This window comes from Heptranchias perlo, unplaced genomic scaffold (assembly GCF_035084215.1).
Source record: "Heptranchias perlo isolate sHepPer1 unplaced genomic scaffold, sHepPer1.hap1 HAP1_SCAFFOLD_128, whole genome shotgun sequence".
Lineage (NCBI taxonomy): Eukaryota > Metazoa > Chordata > Chondrichthyes > Hexanchiformes > Hexanchidae > Heptranchias > Heptranchias perlo.
In genome coordinates, this window is record NW_027138516.1 from 619,905 (window position 1) to 636,595 (window position 16,691).

The window sequence follows — 16,691 nt, forward strand, 5'->3', positions numbered from 1 at the left end:
TTGTCAGTGTGTGATCCGCCACCCTCAAACTTGGGTATCGGGGTTACTGAGGAACCCTGTGCCTCACAACTTGAGCCGTCTCTCGGAAATTCCCTCCGTGCCATTTCACTTTGCGCGGAGGGATTTCCTGTACGGGCTGCTCCTGCACACTCTCCACATCCTCGCCCTCGTCTCTCGCCCGGACACGCCCTGGCGTACCATCCTGCCGTCCGGTGGAGGCGGGGGTCCCCAGTGGGGGGCTCTCTACTCGGGGGTCCTCCCGTGTACCATTGGGGATCTGGGGTGGAGGGTGTTGCACAACAGGCGGTCACACCATTTCACGGACTCCCAGGACGCCTGCAATTTCTGCGGCCTGGATGAGTCCGTGTTTCACTTGTTCACGGGGTGTGGGAGACTGCAGCCCCTGTCCCATTATTTAAGGGGGCTACTCCTCAGGTTCTGGCTGCACTTCAGTCCCACGCTCCTGATCTTTGGCCGCCCGGTGAGGAGGGGGGCGGGCAGGTCAGTGGACGTCCTCGTGGGCCTGCTGCTGGGCCTGTCCAAGGTGGCCATCCACAGGTCCAGGTTGCTCGCGGCCCGTGGGGGCGGTCGCTCGGCCTGTCTGCCTCTCTTCCGCGGAATTCTCTGCGCCCGGGTGGCCCTGGAGAGGGAGCACGCGGAGTCTGCTGGTACACTTGAGGCTTTCCGTGACCGGTGGGCACCGCAGGGGCTGGAGTGCATCCTGGACAAAGATAATAAAATCTTAATTTGACACTTGGTTTGGGTTATTGGTTTACTGCACATGAACACACCCTAAACACCCCCTTCTTATCAAAGGGGGGCCTGAAACACACCAAATAACCTGGCTACACTTCAAAAAAAAAGAAAAATAAAGAACGGGTTGGTATCAGAATTATTAAAGTACAGGAAGCCGAACCTATCAGGATGTGGGAGGGACTAATGTTTTCTGTTTGAAGTACTGAATTCACTAATTGAATGTCTTTCGTGTCCCAGCTCAGTGCAGTGCTGAGAGATCATTGCTGTCAGGTTTGAGGAGAGACCCTGTCGGTGGATCACAAGGATTGCCCACTGTGGTGACCAACACTCCCCATCAGTAACACCACCACAAAGAGCTGAAGACACAGAGCTGAAGGTTGAAAGTTTGAGGGTGGCGGATCACACACTGACAATGGCCAATCATTGAATCCTCGCCCTCCTGCAGCACCGCTTCCTCCTTAGTGGGAATTGGGAATTGGAAGGTTTCAGCGGCTCCTGACCGTGTCCCTGGAGCAGACTGACAGGATTCCCGGTGTCCCGGTGTTTGAGGGAGGGATTCTCCTCTATCCAGACACACAGAGACCAGGAGCAGAGGCCGGACTGGATTGCAGTCCCACTCCCGCGGTTATTGTTAACAAACCCACCATGGAATAGACGGATTGGTCCGCACTTCAACCAAGGATTTCTCTCCTGGTTCCAAACAGCGAGCGAAGAATCGGGAGCTGGTAAAATACAGGAAATGCTGGCGGGCTGATAGTCCTTAAATCGGTGCAGTTCCTGCTCACTGAGTCTTGGCTGGGATTGTAGTTCAGGACAGGAGCTTTCAACAGTGAGAGATGGTCCTGGGCTCGCAACATGACCGCACCTCAATTCGGTTCCCGCACGGTTCAGTTTTGTTTATGAAAAGCGGGTGAAGGAATCAACTTTAACAGGAACAACTACATAGAATGTACAGGCCATTCGGCCCAACAGGTCTATCCCTGTGTGTGCTCCACACGAGCCTCCCCCCTCCCCTCTCCCTCTCACCCTATCCACATCTCCTTCGATTCCTTTCTCCCTCGTGTGCTTATCTCACTTCCCCTTAATTCCATCTATTCTATTCGCCTCAACTGCTCCTTGTGGGAGTGAGTTCCACATCCTCACCACTCTCTGGGTGAAGAAGTTTCTCCTGAATTCCCTATTGGATTGATTAATGACCATCTTATATTTACGGCCCTTAGTTCTGTACAGATTTGGTACAAATCTGAAAACTGGACTGGTTCAGGATTGTTAAATAGTTTTGAAGTTAAATCTCTTACCAAAATATAATGTTTCTGCTCCCTCGTCATTTTCTATTTCTGCTAATCTTTTATTCGGTGTAAATCCCAGAGGAAGGAAAGAAGGAATGAAGTGTTAGAGACAGAGGCAGAGATCTGTCGTCCATCCGTGATCTCTATTCGGTCTCCATTCCATTACAACTGGGTGATGAATTCTAATTCCCGGCTTCACTTTAATAAAATATAATCAATGCAGGGACACAGAAGAGAAACCCCAGGGGGACATTCACAAGAATAGGATCCAAGACTTATTTGATGTAAGAATGCTGGGAAGCGGTGCATCAAACGGTGAACACATTAACGACAAGAGTGAGATTCGATCCCACATCCACGACAGGACTCTCAAACACTACACTATCAAACCTGCCATCTCCTGACTCACTGTCAATAGTTGACCGGTAGGAGCCTCAGCCGTTAGACCGAGCAGTGGGTCAGTGACTGGCCCACTGAGCTTCGATCTGGTTCTGTTATCCTTGCCCATGTTTTCATTGGGCAAGTGGGCCCTTCAGCTTTAACTTACAAGAGAACTGAGAACTGAACGATTTTCTCATGCAACTGATAAACATAGTCCCGGTCTGTGTGATACCAACCTGGTTGACTGTTGACTGTGGTCTGAGGTGGCCGAGCAGCCGCTCAGTTTGAGACGGGGAAGAGATGCCGGCCACACTCACATAAAAACCTGGGAAAAACTCATAGACCGAAATTCTATCCCTCACATGGAGGCACAGAAAGATCCAAAAGAGGACAATTCAACACGGCTTCTGCACCTTTAATTCAGCTCAGTATTTTGTGATTCGAAATCACTTTTATTTGTAATAGATAACAGACTGACCCAGAGACTCCCTCACACAGCGTGAGACTCGGGCAGGACTCGAACCCCTGCTCCTGAGATTAAAAGGATCACACAATACGAACTAACTGCAGGAATGGCCTCAACTCCACATAATCGGTGAGACTCGGTTACAGCCTTACTTGGCGAATGGTGCAGACAGATTTTGTATCACTGCTTCTCGTTATTCACCAGGATATGAAGAAACATTTATCAGTAAACAGACGCAGGTAACGCAGTGTAATAAAACACACCGTGGGATACTGGAGAATAACGAATGGATTCGATTGGAATGTTGAATTTGCATCGGATAAAACACCGAGGAATCAGCAACTAAAATTGGGATTCCCTTCACTATATTGATCTCAAAGAGAGAACAAAAGAAACACTGATGGAAAGGTAAAGATGGAACTGTCCCCCCTTTTCCCCCAATACCGGGTAAACATTTCACCGTAAATAACTGGGAAAAGGTGGAGAGAAAATGCTACCCGTCAGATCACCCGTTTAACGGCCTCCTCACTAATGGTTTTCATAGACTCGTAGAATGATACAGCATATAAGGAGGCCATTCGGCCCATCGTGCCTGTGCCAGCTCTTTGAAAGAGCTGTCCAATTGGAATCACTCCCACCCTCTTTCCCCATAGCCCCGCAAATTCCACCCCCCCCTTCCAGTATTTATCCAATTCCCTGTTGAGAGTTATTATTGAATCTGCTTCCACCGCCCTTTCAGGCAGTGAATTCCAGATCAGAACAACTCGCTGCGTAATTCATTTCCCTCATGTCGCCTCTGGTTCTTTTGCCAATCACCTTAAATCTGTGTCCTCTGGTTACTGACCCTTCTGCCACTGGAAACAGTTTCTCCTTATTTACTTTATCTAAACCCTTCATGATTTTGATCACTTCTATCAAATCTCCTCTTAACCTTCTCTGCTCTAAGGAGAACAACCCCAGCTTCTCCAGTCTCTCCACGTAACTAAAGTCCCTCATCCCTGGAACCATTCTAGTAAATCTCTTCTGCACCCTCTCTCAGGCCTTCACATCCTTCCTAAAGTGCGGTGCCCAGAACTGGACACAATACTCCAGTTGTGGTCGAACCAGTGTTTTATAAAGATTTTATAAACCTCCCTGGATGACAAAGGAGATGGAGAGTAAGATGAAGCAGAAGAAGGGGGCGTATGACATGTCAGGCTGTTAATACAAGTGAGAACCAGGCTGAATATAGAAAGTTCAGAGGGGAAGTGAAAAAGGAAATAAGAGGGTCAAAGAGAGAGTATGAGAATAGACAGACAGCCAACATAAAAGGGAATCCAAAAGTCTTCTACAGACATACAAATAGTAAATGGGTAGTAAGAGGAGGGGTGGGGCCGATTAGGGACCAAAAAGGAGATCTACGCATGGAAGCAGAGGGGATGGCTGAGGTAATAAATGAGTACTTTGCATCTGTCTTTATCAAGGGAAAGATATGGCCAAAGCCACAGTAGAAGAGGTGGTAGTTGAGATACTGTATGGGATAAAAATTGATAAAGAAGAGTTACTAGAAAGGCTAGCTGTACTTAAAGTAGATAAGTCACCCGGTCTGGATGGGATGCATCCTAGGTTGCTGAGGGAAGTAAGGGTGGAAATTGCGGAGGTACTGGCCATAATCTTCCAAACATCCTTCGATACGGGGATGGTGCCAGAGAACTGGAGAATTGCAAATGTTACACCATTGATCAAAAAAGGTTGTAAGGATAAACCCAGAAACTACAGGCCACACTTGTCCAAGTGACTGTTAATTCTGTCCCGGATTATCGTTTCTAAAAGTTTCCCCACCACCGAGGTTAAACTGACTGGCCTGTAGTTTCTGGGTTTATCCTCTCTAAGGCCTTCACATCTTCCCTAAAGTGCATCCCATCCAGACCGCAATTTTACAGCTGTTTTTCTGCAATTAATTAAAGTAACAGTTCCGGGTATAATAACTCATTCCACAAAAGAACTGCTCTGAAATTTATTCCATTCCACTTTAACAATGGGCGGGTTTAGTTCTAATTCCGCATTTCCCTCCAAACATTGCTTTTAATAAAACTCTTTATTAAATTGTGCCATTTTGTGTGTTTATTTCTCACTAAGCTTTGCATTTTATTTAGTTACAGAAAGCCGAAAAAGTACGAATTGACCCCAAAATATTATTGGTGTTTTCAATTACACGCTTTGTGTCAATCTTTTTTTTATTTGTTCATGGGATGTGAGCGTCGCTGGCGAGGCCGGCATTTATTGCCCATCACTAATTGCCCTGGAGAAGGTGGTGGTGAGCCGCCTGGTCAATCTGGTTGATAAAATGTTGTGGACGGAATTCTGAGCAGTTTCGGGCCCAGTGATCTCCAGAGGGAGCGGATTAAAGAATTTAAAAGACTGAGCCGCAAACATCCGCTGCGAGCAGGGTTCGAACCTGCGCGGGGAATCCCCATTGGATTTCGAGTCCAACGCCTTAACCACTCGGCCATCGCAGCTACACAGGAGACGCGCCTAATACACAGCTGCACTGTGAGAAAAACCATTTCACTGCTTCACTGAGAATCAATTTACTGGAAGTTCACAGAATCTCAGCGAACATTACAATAATGACCCCTCCGATATTCACCAGCAATATAAGATGTTGAGAACAGTATGGAATATTCTGCAGGATATGATTATGAAGAGCAGGAATATTGTATTCTGCTCCTGGATAACATGGATCAGCCTCAGACTCCGCTTCTTCTCCGCTAAAACCACATTCCCTGTGTATTTCGCCCCAGAAACTCGCATTATCGGGGCACAAAGTAAATACCTGCCGAAAGACTCAGAGTGGGAATTCGATCAGTGAAATGCTGAGTCTCACTAATACAGATGATCGGAAACACAACATGTCTAAAGGAATCAGGTTTGTCAAGTATGGAGGGTTTTTATTGAATCAGGTACAAAAAGAGTTAAATGAAACAGAATGAAATGAGCTGCCGAGTGCGGGCTCTTTGAAAGATCTGTCCAATTAATCCCACTCCCCGGCTCTCTCCCCACAACCCTGGAATTTATTTCCTTTTCAAGAAACAGTCCTTTATGGAACTTTATAAAAGGCGTGTGTGAGTATTAATATCACCCTGCTTTGGGACACCTCGTCTAAATTGTTCCCGGACAGTCAGGGCAGGAGAGAGGCTGACATTAAACAATCTTTATAAGAAAGACAAGTCTGTGAATCTCCCCCAACCCTTATTCCCGGGTCAGACTCCACCCTTTAGGCATCAATGAGTAATTTATATAAAACCATCGGGCGGTCTCTGTGCTCCTCTCACCCATTAATCCTAATCTACAATCAGTTTCTAATCTCGGGACAGGGTTTCTCGCCTCCATTGAACATTCCTTTCTCTCCACCTTCCGACAGGATCTCTCAGTTTCTCCGCCTTTGTTGACGAGAGTTGGAATTGGTCTTGTTAACCCCATAATTACCGCACCTGTCCGTCAGTGTTCGGCCTCACTGCCATCTCACCTTGCTCACTATTATTAAAATTCCAAAGCCCTGAAGGAAACCAGTCTGTTGTCTCCATGGATGTTCACTGATCCCCGTGTCTTTCCGATATTTTATATTTTTGTTTAAAGCTCGGTTTTGAGATGATCCGATGGACGTGGATTGAGGACGGGTCGGTTTTCTGGAAGAAGCAAATCAATTGGACCGAAAAATCATCACCAGATAAATTCATAAATATAACATCCGTAGAAAGATTAAACGGACCGGAAGTTTTACTCACTCCGGGTGCTGCCGAATGTGAAAAATTTGGAGCGACAATTTATGAATTTGATCCACGACAAATTGTGAGATTTAACTGGAGCCGAAACCGGGCGCCTCAGGCCGCTCAGACAAGGCACTTCATCCAAATCTTCACAAACTGATTTTACTGGAATAGAATGAGTGTGGTGTATTTCGGAAGGTTGGGGAGAAGGGCAGAAATTAATCTATTAATAACTTTTTTTTCCAAAAATATACTTTATTCATAAAATTTGCAACAGTACATACAATACAGTCACCATATCACATTCCAACGTACACAATACAGATTATACAATCTGCAGGTTACATAAAGTACAGTTCAAATATGATTCCAACAGTACACTTACACATTGTACATAATTACAGTTCATGGCACTCCAGGGTGCCTCATTGGATCACAATCAATACAAACGATTGATTACAGATCCATTACAGATCCATTACAGGTACATTACATCTCATTACATCAATTTGTATTTTACATTCTGCCCGAGGGGGTTTTTCCCTGATTGCAGCCCCTCGGTTTACAATGGCGGGAAGGCTCTAAACGGTTGCCTTTCCCCACAGAGCCTTTGCGGCGGCCGCACCCGTCCTCAGTGTGTCTCTGAGCACGTAGTCCTGACCTTGGAATGTGCCAGTCTGCAACACTCGGTCGAGGACAGCTCCTTGTGCTGGAAGACCAGCAAGTTTCGGACAGACCAAAGAGTGTCTTTCACCGAGTTAATGGTCTTCCAGCAGCAGTTGATGTCCGTCTCAGTGTGCGTCCCCGGGAACAGCCCGTAGAGCACAGAATCCTGTGTTACGGAACTGCTCGGGACGAACCTGGACAGATACCACTGCATCTCTCTCCAGACCTTCTTTGCAAAGGCACATTCCAGAAGGAGATGGGTGACGGTCTCGTCTCCACCACAGCCTCCTCGGGGACAGCGCGCGGTGGCACTGAGAGTCCGGGAGTGCATGAAGGATCTGACGGGAAGGGCCCTTCTCACCACCAGCCAAGCTAGGTCTTGGTGCTTGTTTGAAAGCTCCGGCGATGAGGCGTTCTGCCAAATGACATTGACAGTCTGCTCGGGGAACCAACCGACAGGATCCACCATCTCCTTTTCCCGCAGGGTCTCGAGGACGTTACATGCGGACCACTTACTGATCGCCTTGTGGTCAAAGGTGTTTTTCTCCACAAACCTGTCCACGAAGGACAGGTGGGGCGGAACGGTCCAATTCAATGGAGCGTTCCGTGGCAGCGTGGCCAGGCCCATCCTTCTCAACACTGGGGACAGGTAGAACCTCAGCACGTAGTGACACTTTGTGTTTACTGAGGGTCTATGCACAGCTTGATGCAGCCGCACACAAAGGTGGCCATCAGGATGAGGGCCACGTTGGGCACGCCTTTCCCCCCTTTCTCTGGAGATTTGTACATCGTGACCCTGTGGACACGGTCCATTTTTGATCTCCAGACAAAGTGGAAGATGGCTCGGGTGACTGTCGCGGTGCAGGAGCGAGGTATGGGCCAGACCTGCGCCACGTACAGCAACACCGAGAGCACCTCGCACCTGATGACCAGGTTCTTGCCCACGATCGAGAGGGATCGTCGATCCCACAGTCCCAGTTTCTGCTTCACCTTGGCAATACGCTCCTTCCAGTTTTTGGTGCACGCCCCGGCCCCCCCGAACCAGATCCCCAGCACCTTCAGGTAATCCGACCTGACGGTGAAGGGGACAAAGGATCGGTCGGTCCAGTTCCCAAAGAACGTGGCCTCGATCTTGGTGCGATTTACCCTGGCCCCCGAGGCCAGTTCGAACAGGTCGCAGATGCTCATCAATCTGCGGACTGACAGCTGATCCGAGCAAAAGATGGTGACTTCGTCCATGTACAGGGAGGCCTTGACCTGAGTGCCTCCGCTGCCTGGGATCGTCACCCCTCTTATGCCCGCATCCCTCCTGATGGACTCGGCAAAGGGCTCGATGCAACACACGAACAAGACGGAGGAGAGAGGACAGCCCTGCCTGACTCCAGATTTGATCGGAAAGCTTTCTGATTCCCACCCGTTGATTGAAACTGCGTTACTGATGTTTGTGTAGAGCAGTTGGATCAAATTGCAGATTCCCTCCCCAAACCCCATTTTGGAGAGCACGTCCATCATGTACGTGTGGGATATTCTGTCAAAGGCCTTCTCCTGGTCCAGGCTGATCAGGCAGGTGTTCACCCCCCTGTCCTGTACGTAGGCGATCGTATCCCTGAGTAACGCCAGGCTATCAGAGATCTTCCTGCCGGGTACGGCGCAGGTCTGATCGGGGTGGATCACCACCTCCAGGGCTGACTTGACCCGATTGGCGATGACCTTGGACAGAATTTTGTAGTCCACGTTAAGTAGTGAGATGGGTCGCCAATTTTTGATTTCTTCCCTCTCCCCCTTCCGCTTGTAGATGAGGGGGATGATGCCTTTCCTCATGGAGTCTGACATGCTGCCTGCCAGGAGCATACCCCCGTACACGTCCAGCAGGTCTGGGCCTATCCAGTCCCACAGAGCCATCGCTTCCGGGAGTCCTACTCTTCTCGAAGGAACGGGCGGCCTTTGTCAGTTCGTCCAGAGTTAGCGGGTGATCCAGACTCTCCCGCTTGCTGTCGTCTAGAACCTCCGTGATAGACGACAAGAAGGAGTGGGAGGCCGCGCTGTCTGTGGGCTTTGCGTCGTACAGTCCGGCATAAAAGGATTTGCAGATCCTCAGTATGTCGGGCTGCGAGGACGTGACCGAGCCGTCCTCTTCCTTCAGGCTGCTGATCACAGAGCTCTCTCTGTGCACCTTTTGGAAGAAGAAGCGCGAGCAAGTCTCGTCCTGCTCCACGGAGCGGACTCTGGACCGGAAGATGATCTTGGAGGCCTCGGAGGCAAAGAGCGAGGCTTGCTGGTCCTTCACCTCTCTGAGTTCCTCCCCGACATCGATCCCCATCGACTGCAGCAGGAGAAGATTCTGCATGCTTTTCTGGAGTCGGGACGTTTCCCTCTGCCTCTCTCTCGCCTTCTGAACACCTTTGAGGATGAAGAACCTTTTGATGTTCGCCTTGATGGCTTCCCACCAGTGCACTGGGGAATCAAAGAGGGGCTTTACGGTTCTCCAACCTTTGTAATCCCTCGTCAGTTCCTCAATGTTTCCTGAGGTCAACAGTTTCACGTTCAGCTTCCATGTCCCCCTGCCCACTCTCTGATCGTCCTGTAGGTGACAGTCGGCCAGGAGGAGGCAGTGGTCAGAGAAGAACACTGGAGTGACCTTGGTGGATCTGACCTTGAGCTTCGGGGATACAAACAGGAAGTCTATCCTGGAACGGACGGACCCGTCTGGTCTGGACCAGGTGTATTGACGCGCCGCTCTGTCTGCAGGGTTGCTGAAGACGTCACACAGCTTGGAGTCTTTCACCACTTCCATCAGGAGTTTGGACGTGGCGTCCAGTTTGCTGTCGGCTCTGCCGGATCGTCCAGCCGCATCGATGATGCAGTTGAAGTCACTGCCGAGAATGACCGGCCTGGACATCGCCAGCAGCAGTGGGAGCAGCTGGAAGACGGCCAGCCGCTCGTCCTTCAGAGCCGGGGCATACACGTTGATCAGCCGGAGCGGAGAGTTTTTGTACATTACGTCTGGAACGATGAGGTGACTCCCCCACCACCTCTTTTACTGTGGTGAAGTTACCTCCCCCCTGTTTAACTCCCCCTGTGAACCTCCCCCCCTGTTTAACTCCCCCTGTGAACCTCCCCCCTGTTTAACTCCCCCTGTGAACCTCCCCCCTGTTTAACTCCCCCTGTGAACCTCCCCCCTGTTTAACTCCCCCTGTGAACCTCCCCCCTGTTTAACTCCTCCTCTGAACCTCCCCCCTGTTCAATTCCCCCTCTGAGCCTCCCCCCTGTTTAACTCCCCCTGTGAACCTCCCCCCTGTTTAACTCCCCCTGTGAACCTCCCCCCCTGTTTAATTCCCCCTGTGAACCTCCCCCTGTTTAACTCCCCCTGTGAACCTCCCCCCTGTTTAACTCCCCCTGTGAACCTCCCCCCTGTTTAACTCCTCCTCTGAACCTCCCCCCTGTTCAATTCCCCCTCTGAGCCTCCCCCTGTTTAACTCCCCCTGTGAACCTCCCCCCTGTTTAACTCCCCCTGTGAACCTCCCCCCTGTTTAACTCCTCCTCTGAACCTCCCCCCTGTTCAATTCCCCCTCTGAACCTCCCCCCTGTTTAACTCCCCCCCTCTGAACCTCCCCCCTGTTTAACTCCCCCCCTGTGAACCTCCCCCTGTTTAACTCCCCCTGTGAACCTCCCCCCTGTTTAACTCCCCCCCTGTGAACCTCCCCCCCTGTTTAACTCCCCCTGTGAACCTCCCCCCTGTTTAACTCCCCCTGTGAACCTCCCCCCTGTTTAACTCCCCCCCTGTGAACCTCCCCCCCTGTTTAACTCCCCCTGTGAACCTCCCCCTGTTTAACTCCCCCTGTGAACCTCCCCCCTGTTTAATTCCCCCTCTGAACCTCCCCCTGTTTAACTCCCCCCCTGTGAACCTCCCCCCTGTTTAATTCCCCCTGTGAACCTCCCCCTGTTTAACTCCCCCCTGTGAACCTCCCCCCTGTTTAATTCCCCCTGTGAACCTCCCCCCTGTTTAACTCCCCCTGTGAACCTCCCCCCTGTTTAACTCCCCCTCTGAACCTCCCCCCTGTTTAACTCCCCCTCTGAGCCTCCCCCCTGTTTAACTCCCCCCCTGTGAACCTCCCCCCCTGTTTAATTCCCCCTGTGAACCTCCCCCTGTTTAACTCCCCCTGTGAACCTCCCCCCTGTTTAACTCCCCCTGTGAACCTCCCCCCTGTTTAACTCCCCCTCTGAGCCTCCCCCCTGTTTAACTCCCCCTCTGAGCCTCCCCCCTGTTTAACTCCCCCTGTGAACCTCCCCCCTGTTTAACTCCCCCTCTGAGCCTCCCCCCTGTTTAACTCCCCCTGTGAACCTCCCCCCTGTTTAACTCCCCCTGTGAACCTCCCCCCTGTGTAACTCCCCCTCTGAGCCTCCCCCCTGTTTAACTCCCCCTGTGAACCTCCCCCCTGTTTAACTCCCCCCCTGTGAACCTCCCCCCTGTTTAATTCCCCCTCTGAACCTCCCCCTGTTTAACTCCCCCCCTGTGAACCTCCCCCCTGTTTAATTCCCCCTCTGAACCTCCCCCTGTTTAACTCCCCCCTGTGAACCTCCCCCCTGTTTAATTCCCCCTGTGAACCTCCCCCCTGTTTAACTCCCCCTGTGAACCTCCCCCCTGTTTAACTCCCCCTCTGAACCTCCCCCCTGTTTAACTCCCCCTCTGAGCCTCCCCCCTGTTTAACTCCCCCCCTGTGAACCTCCCCCCCTGTTTAACTCCCCCTGTGAACCTCCCCCTGTTTAACTCCCCCCCTGTGAACCTCCCCCCCTGTTTAACTCCCCCCCTGTGAACCTCCCCCCTGTTTAACTCCCCCTGTGAACCTCCCCCCTGTTTAACTCCCCCTGTGAACCTCCCCCCTGTTTAACTCCCCCTGTGAACCTCCCCCCTGTTTAACTCCCCCTCTGAGCCTCCCCCCTGTTTAACTCCCCCTCTGAGCCTCCCCCCTGTTTAACTCCCCCTGTGAACCTCCCCCCTGTTTAACTCCCCCTCTGAGCCTCCCCCCTGTTTAACTCCCCCTGTGAACCTCCCCCCTGTTTAACTCCCCCTGTGAACCTCCCCCCTGTGTAACTCCCCCTCTGAGCCTCCCCCCTGTTTAACTCCCCCTCTGAACCTCCCCCCTGTGTAACTCCCCCTCTGAGCCTCCCCCCCTGTTTAACTCCCCCTGTGAACCTCCCCCCTGTTTAATTCCCCCTCTGAGCCTCCCCCCCTGTTTAACTCCCCCTCTGAGCCTCCCCCCCTGTTTAACTCCCCCTCTGAGCCTCCCCCCCTGTTTAACTCCCCCTGTGAACCTCCCCCCTGTTTAACTCCCCCTCTGAACCTCCCCCCTGTTTAACTCCCCCTCTGAGCCTCCCCCCCTGTTTAACTCCCCCTCTGAGCCTCCCCCCCTGTTTAACTCCCCCTGTGAACCTCCCCCCCTGTTTAATTCCCCCTCTGAGCCTCCCCCCCTGTTTAACTCCCCCTCTGAGCCTCCCCCCCTGTTTAACTCCCCCTCTGAGCCTCCCCCCCTGTTTAATTCCCCCTGTGAACCTCCCCCCTGTTTAATCACACCGTAAACTCTGGAGTCCCCCGGGGATCTATCCTTGGCCCCTCCTATTTCACATCTACATACTGCCCCTCGGTGACATCATCCGAAAGCACATCAGATTCCACATGTCCCCTGACGACACCCAGCTCTACCTCACCACCACCTCCCCCGACCCATCCACTGCCTCATTTATCACATTGCTTTCTGACGTCCATAACAGGATGAGCAAAAATTTCCTCCAACTGAATATCGGGAAGACCGGAGCCATTGTCTTTGGTCCCCGCCACAAACTCCATTCCGCAGTCACCGACTCCATCCCTCTCCCTGGTCACTGAGACTAAACCAGACTGTTCGCAACCTTGGCGTCCTTTATGACCCTGAGATGAACTTCCAACAACATATCTGCTCCATCACCAAGACCTCCATAACATCGCCCGTCTCCGCCCCCGCCTCAGTTCATCTGATGCTGAAACCCTCATCCGTGCCTTTGTTACCTCCAGACTGGACTATTCCAATGCTCTCCTGGCCGGCCTCCCATCTTCCACCCACCATAAACTTGAACTCATCCAAAACTCTGCTGCCCGTCTCCTAACTCGCACCCAGTCCCGTTCACCCATCACCCGCTGTGCTCACTGACCTACATTGGCTCCCGGTCCAGGAACACCTCGATCATAAAATTCTCATCAAATCCTTTTTTCTCAAATTGTTCCATGGCCTCGCCCCTCCCTATCTCTGTAACCTGTTCCAACCCTACAACCCTCCGCGATCTCTGCTCTCCTCTCATTTCTGGCCTCTTGCGAATGCCTGATTTTAATCGCTCCACCATTGGCGGCCATGCCTTCAGCTGCCTGGGCCCTAAGCTCTGGAACTCCCTCCCCAAACCTCTCTGTCTCTCCACCTCTCTCTCCTCCTTGAAGACGCTCCTTAAAACCTACATCTTTGACCAAGCATTTGGTCATCTATCCAATTACCACCTTGTGTGGCTTGGTGTGAAATGTTATCTGATAATTGCTCCTCTGAAGCCCCCTGGGTTGTTTTATTGTGTAACGGTGCGATATAAATGTAGGTTGTTGTATGAATTCATTGATTTTCCATCTCTAATTTTTGTTACATTAACTTTTTGATGAGGTTGCCCTCAGCTTCCAATTGTCTCTAAAGTTTTATAATTTGCTAACACGTTTATGGCTTTCCACTTTCCCTTTTTCACATGCTTCTCTTTGGTTAGTGTCTTAACCAACTCTCATAGAGTCATAGAGTTATACAGCATGGATAGAGGCCCTTCGGCCCATCGTGTCCGCGCCGGCCATCAAGCCCTGTCTACTCTAATCCCATATTCCAGCATTTGGTCCGTAGCCTTGTATGCTATGGCATTTCAAGCGCTCATCCAAATGCTTCTTGAATGTTGTGAGGGTTCCTGCCTCCACAACCCTTTCAGACAGTGAGTTCCAGACTCCAACCACCCTCTGGGTGAAAAAGTTCTTTCTCAAATCCCCTCTAAACCTCCAGCCTTTTACCTTGAATCTATGCCCCCTTGTTATAAAACCCTCAACTAAGGGAAAAAGCTCCTTAGTATCTATCCTATCTGTGCCCCTCATAATTTTGTACACCTCAATCATGTCCCCCCTCAGCCTTCTCTGCTCCAAGGAAAACAAACCCAATCTTCCCAGTCTCTCTTCATAGCTGAAGCGCTCCAGCCCTGGTAACATCCTGGTGAATCTCCTCTGCACCCTCTCCAAAGCGATCACATCCTTCCTGTAGTGTGGCGACCAGAACTGCACACAGTACTCCAGCTGTGGCCTAACCAGTGTTTTATACAGCTCCATCATAACCTCCTTGCTCTTATATTCTATGCCTCGGCTAATAAAGGCAAGTATCCCATATGCCTTCTTTACCACCTTATCTACCTGTTCCGCCGCCTTCAGGGATCTGTGAACTTGCACACCAAGATCCCTCTGACCCTCTGTCTTGCCTAGGGTCCTCCCATTCATTGTGTATTCCCTTGCCTTGTTAGTCCCTCCAAAGTGCATCACCTCGCACTTTTCCGGGTTAAATTCCATTTGCCACTGTTCCGCCCATCTGACCAACCCATCTGTATCGTCCTGCAGACTGAGGCTATCCTCCTCGCTATTTACCACCCTACCAATCTTTGTATCATCAGCGAACTTACTGATCATACCTTTTACATTCATATCCAAGTCATTAATGTAGACCACAAACAGCAAGGGACCCAGCACCGATCCCTGTGGTACCCCACTGGCCACAGGCTTCCAGTCACAAAAACAACCTTCGACCATCACCCTCTGCCTTCTGCCACTAAGCCAGTTTTGTATCCAAAGTGCCAAGGCACCCTGGATTCCATGGGCTCGTACCTTCTTGACCAGTCTCCTGTGGGGGACTTTATCGACGGCCTTACTGAAATCCATGTATACCACATCCACTGCGTTACCCTCATCCACACTCCTAGTCACCCCCTCAAAAAATTCAATCAAATTAGTCAGACATGATCTTCCCTTGACAAAGCCATGTTGACTATCCCTGATTAATCCTTGCTTCTCCAAGTGGAGACTAATTTTGTCCTTCAGAATTTTTTCCAATAATTTTCCTACCACTGATGTTAGGCTCACTGGCCTGTAGTTCCCCGGTTTTTCCCTACTCCCCTTCTTGAATAATGGTATTACATTAGCGGTTCTCCAGTCCTCTGGCACATCCCCTGTGGCCAGAGAGGTTCTGAATATATGTGTCAGAGCCTCCTTTGCCTCACACAGTAGCCTGGGATACATTTCGTCCGGGCCTGGGGATTTATCCATTTTTAGGCCTGCTAAAACCGCCAATACCTCCTCCCGCTCGATGTTAATATGTTCGAGTATATCACAGTCCCCCTGCCGTATTTCTATGTCTACATCGTCCTTCTCCATAGTGAAAACAGATGCAAAAAATTCATTTAGAACCCCTCCTACATCTGCCGGCTCCACACACAGATTGCCATTTTTGTCCCTAATGGGCCCTATTTTTTCCCTAGTCATCCTCTTACCCTTAATATACTTATAAAACATCTTAGGATTTTCCTTTATTTTGCTCGCCAGCTGTTGTCGGTTTTCTGCTTTTTCTATCAAGGGCAAGCATGACCTGAATGACTTTTCCAGGTATGTGTGGATTATTGCACTCCCCATGGTTTATTCACTCACTGGCTTGAGGGATTGGCCACCTTTAGCTCACTCAGCCACGCGATTGGCAGTCTCCTAACATTGGGCATTAAAGCCTCCCCTCAGTGTCCTCCTCCCGTTCCAGCTGGACGAACGCCTGGTGCCAGAAGGGGTACACGTGATGGAGGTCGGTCTCCCTGAGGTCGAGAGGGTGCGGCGTAACCCCTGACCTCACCTCCCCCAGTTGACGTACGTGGGGGAGCGGGAGCTTGCTGGAGATAAAGTTGATAAGGTGACGCTCTGCGGGGCAGCCTCCAAAGGGTCCACCGGCAGGAAGGTCCCACTCGCTGTGAGCCCCTTACTGTGGGCCAGGGACACCACCCGCTCCGACCTCAGGGAGAACGCAGCCTTCCCGTACATCCTGAGGCGGCAACGATGGCCGAGGGGCCGACAATCTTATCGGGGTCTTCGCCTTGTGTTTTTTAATGATGAGGCAGAAAGGTGCCAGGGCAGCAGGAGAAGCTGCAGAGTCCATGTCCGTGTATCTCCAGCTCGCATCTGGCAGCAGCGCAGTTGCCATGATTTTCTGGAGCTACACTCACCCCAAATCTCAGGCCCTATGGTATTCGAGGGCCTTAATGGAAATTAAAGGGGAACTGCCTCTCCCTGAGATGTTGTAGGTTGCTGGGAGA

At 50.9% G+C, this 16,691-nt stretch overlaps 1 non-coding gene across 1 annotated transcript; it reads right to left on the reverse strand.

Annotated features, from left to right (window-relative positions):
• Positions 1 to 5,308: 5,308 nt before the first annotated feature.
• Positions 5,309 to 5,390, reverse strand: trnas-cga (transfer RNA serine (anticodon CGA)). The gene has a single exon. It is a non-coding gene; the product is annotated as a tRNA-Ser (tRNA).
• Between the last annotated feature and the right edge of the window lie 11,301 nt (positions 5,391 to 16,691).